At 46.9% G+C, this 3,440-nt stretch overlaps 1 non-coding gene across 1 annotated transcript; it reads right to left on the bottom strand.

Moving 5' to 3' along the window:
* Window positions 1–397: 397 nt before the first annotated feature.
* LOC120271209 lies at window positions 398–504 on the bottom strand. Its single transcript, XR_005539830.1, has one exon. It is a non-coding gene; the product is annotated as a small nucleolar RNA R71 (small nucleolar RNA).
* Between the last annotated feature and the right edge of the window lie 2,936 nt (window positions 505–3,440).

The following is a 3,440-nucleotide window of genomic DNA, read 5'->3' on the forward strand; positions in this document are numbered from 1 at the left end:
TTGAAAACATGGCAGAACAGAATGAGCAAAAGCAAACATTATCCGATTATGCCAGACCTTCAGTGTTGGGGACACAATTGAGTATTGTGCATCCCCCGATTACAGATCAGAACTTTGAGTTGAAGCCTGCATTCATCCACATGCTGCTCAATCCGTACAGTTCAACGGTTTGGCCGATGAGGATCCAAACAGTCATATAGAGAGTTTTCTCGTGGTGTGTGATATGCGGAAGATAAACGGAGTGACGTATGATGCCATCAAGTTGAGAGCCTTCCCATTTTCCCTAAAGGGGAGAGCGAAGCAGTGGCTATACTCATTACCTAGAGCATCGATCACCACATGGAAGGAGATGGTAGAAGCTTTTCTTGCCCGTTATTTCCCTCCCGGAATATCTGCAAAGCTTAGGAATGAGATCTCATCCTTTATTCAGTTGGAATTGGAGTCTCTATTCGAGACATGGGAAAGGTTCAAGGAGCTCCTGAGAAAGTGCCCGCAACACGGATTCCCGGAGTGGATGATTGTTCAGACATTTTATAATGGTTTCAACCCGAGTACAAGGCAACTCTTGGATGCGGCAGCAGGAGGTACCTTAGGTAGCAAGACCCCCGATGAGGCCTGTTAGTTGATTGAAGAAATGGGGTTAAAAAGCTACCAATGGAATGCTAGGGAGAAGAAGAAAGTGGGCGGTCTCCATGAGATAGATGCGGTAACTTCATTGGCGGCTCAAGTGGAGAGTTTGAGTAAGAAGTTAGATCTTCTAACTGCAAATGGAGTGGCGGCCGTGACTAATTACAATGGGTGTGGTGGAGGACATGCTCCCTCTGATTGCCCGATCTCTATTGGTGATGGTTCTTCGGTGGAGAACGTTGATTTTGTAGGTAATGGCATGAGACCTCAAGGAAACCCATATAGCAATACCTACAATTCGGGTTGGAAGAATCATCCCAATTTCTCATGGAGTAATTAGGGTCCACAAAAGGCCATGGGGTCACCGGGTTTCCAACAACAACAACAAGCACCTCAGGTGGAAAACAGAGTCTCAGGTTTGGAAACCCGAATGACTAACTTAGAGAAGCACTTGGCTAGATTTGTGCAATCTGCAAATACAAGGTTTGAATCAGTCGATGCTACACTTCATAACCACACCGCCTCTTTGCATAACCTTGAAAATCAGGTGGGGCAAATTCCGAAGTCTCTCTCCGAAAGGCCACATGGAAGCTTGTCGAGCAATACAGAGACCAACTCTAGACGAGCATGTGAAGGCGATCATTTTGAGAAGTGGTCGTGAGGTTGAAGGTAGGCTTCCGAGTGAGAAGCCAAAAGAATATGCACCCAAGGTTATAGAGGTAGAAGAGGGGACGAGCAAAGAGAAAGATGTGGAATTCCCACCTTTTAAGCAAAGAATCCCTTATCCCTCTAGATTGAAAAATGACCAAGGGGATGAACAGTACAAGAAGTTCCTGAGTTTATTCAAGCAGCTCCACATTAATATTCCTTTTGTTGAGGCATTGGCCCAAATGCCTAAGTATGCAAAGTTCTTGAAAGATTTGTTGACCAACAAAAGGAAGTTGGAGGAGAGTGCTTCAGTGATTTTAGATGCTTCATGCTCGGCGGTATTGCAAAAGAACATGCCGAACAAGAAGAAAGACCCAGGAAGCTTCATCATTCCATGTAATATTCGCAATTTAGGTGAGGAAATGGCATTAGTAGACTCAGGGGCTAGTATCAACGTCATGCCATACACTTTCTTTCAAAAGCTAGGCTTAGGCGAGTGTAGGCCTACTCGGATGACTTTGCAACTAGCGGACCGAACAGTGCGCCATCCGAGAGGCATCATTGAAGACGTGCTTGTCAAGGTGGATAAATACATTTTTCCGGTTGACTTTGTAGTGCTAGATGTCGATGAGAATGCGGATGTACCCTTGATACTTGGGAGACCATTCTTGCGGACTTCCAAAGCATTGATTGACATGGACGGTGGAGAGCTCACATTGAGAGTTGGAGATGACAAGCTCACATACCGCCTTGCTGTAGCCATGTAGCATTCTCTTGATTTTGATGATACTTTATATTTTCTAGACACTACTGATGAGATTGTTGATGAATACATGCAGGAGATGTTCAATCCGGATCCGTATGAAGGTTTGTTCAACCAAGAGGAGGATTATGAAGAAGTAATTATGCTTGGTTCGACAGAAGAAACACCATCTACCCCGGGGATCTTGAAGAAAGTGCTCCGGAAAATGAAGAGGGCTAGGGGACGCCACCGGAAACACTCCAAGGCTGTTGGAGACGTATGTGAACCGAAGAAGTTGGACGAATCATTGTTAGGTGGTCCGAAGCCCGATAATTCACCTTCTACCCTCAAGAGACTTTGCACATCATGCTTTCAAGCCATGGGTAAGAGGGCAACTTTCATTCATGAACCTCCGTGAGGTAAGACAAGGTACGTCAAGGTTAGTGACGTTAAACAAGCGCTTCTTGGGAGGCAACCCAAGTGGTTACTATTTTTCTTAGTTGAATAATGTAGTGTTTTGCATGAATAAATTGTTAAGTGTTGGTGTCTTAATTTTTTAGATGCTTATGCTGAGATTTCCTTGTGAACTTTGAATATTAATCGTGTGTTTTCATGTGGAATTGGCGAAGTTATGTCGTTTGATCTTTATTCCATGTTTTTCATTGGTAAAACTTGCGTACTAGGCAGGCTCTGAGTGTGTGAACATGTTCAGAAATTTTCTGCAGAGCCTGCAGGTTTTTCTAAGGCATCCAGTGAAGACACACGGGCGTGTGGAATTTCCGCACGCCCATGGATTTGTATTGCGAGCTCATCCAGAGAAGGCACAGGGGCGTGCGGCTGCCCCTGTGAACGACCATGCGACTGTCACACGCCTGTGGGTAATTTCCGCACGGGCGTGTGAATTCCTGCAGAATTGGGCAGATTATCCCGAGAGCACACAGGGGTGTGGACTCGCCCCTGTGGGCGACCTTGTGAATTACACACGGGCATGGGTAATTTCCACACGCCCGTGCGAAATACTGCAGAGTAGTTCTCTCCATCCGGAGAAAACACAGGGGCGTGTGGCTGCCCCTGTGAGTTGGGCATGTAAATGTCCACGCCCGTGCAGAATTTCCACATGGGCGCGTAGAACACTTGGCATTTTTCTGGGATGTCCAGGGAAGGTACAGGGGCGTGCGGCTGCCCCTGTGGGTCAGGCGCACGGGCGTGGGTATTTTCCACACGCCCGTGCGAGAGCAGTCAAAGTCGAAGGAGTGTTTTCCTGAGAGAGCACAGGGGCGTGCGTGCGCCCCTGTCGCTCTCTTATAATGAGGCGCACGGGTGTGGGCAATTTCCACACGCCCGTGTGGATGCACAGAACGCCAAGGGGCGCGAGTTCTTTTTAAAGAAGATTAGTTTCTCACCCTCTTCACTTCCTCTATTC

The sequence above is a fragment of the Dioscorea cayenensis genome, chromosome 10 (genome assembly GCF_009730915.1).
Source record: "Dioscorea cayenensis subsp. rotundata cultivar TDr96_F1 chromosome 10, TDr96_F1_v2_PseudoChromosome.rev07_lg8_w22 25.fasta, whole genome shotgun sequence".
NCBI classification, from domain to species: Eukaryota; Viridiplantae; Streptophyta; class Magnoliopsida; order Dioscoreales; family Dioscoreaceae; genus Dioscorea; species Dioscorea cayenensis.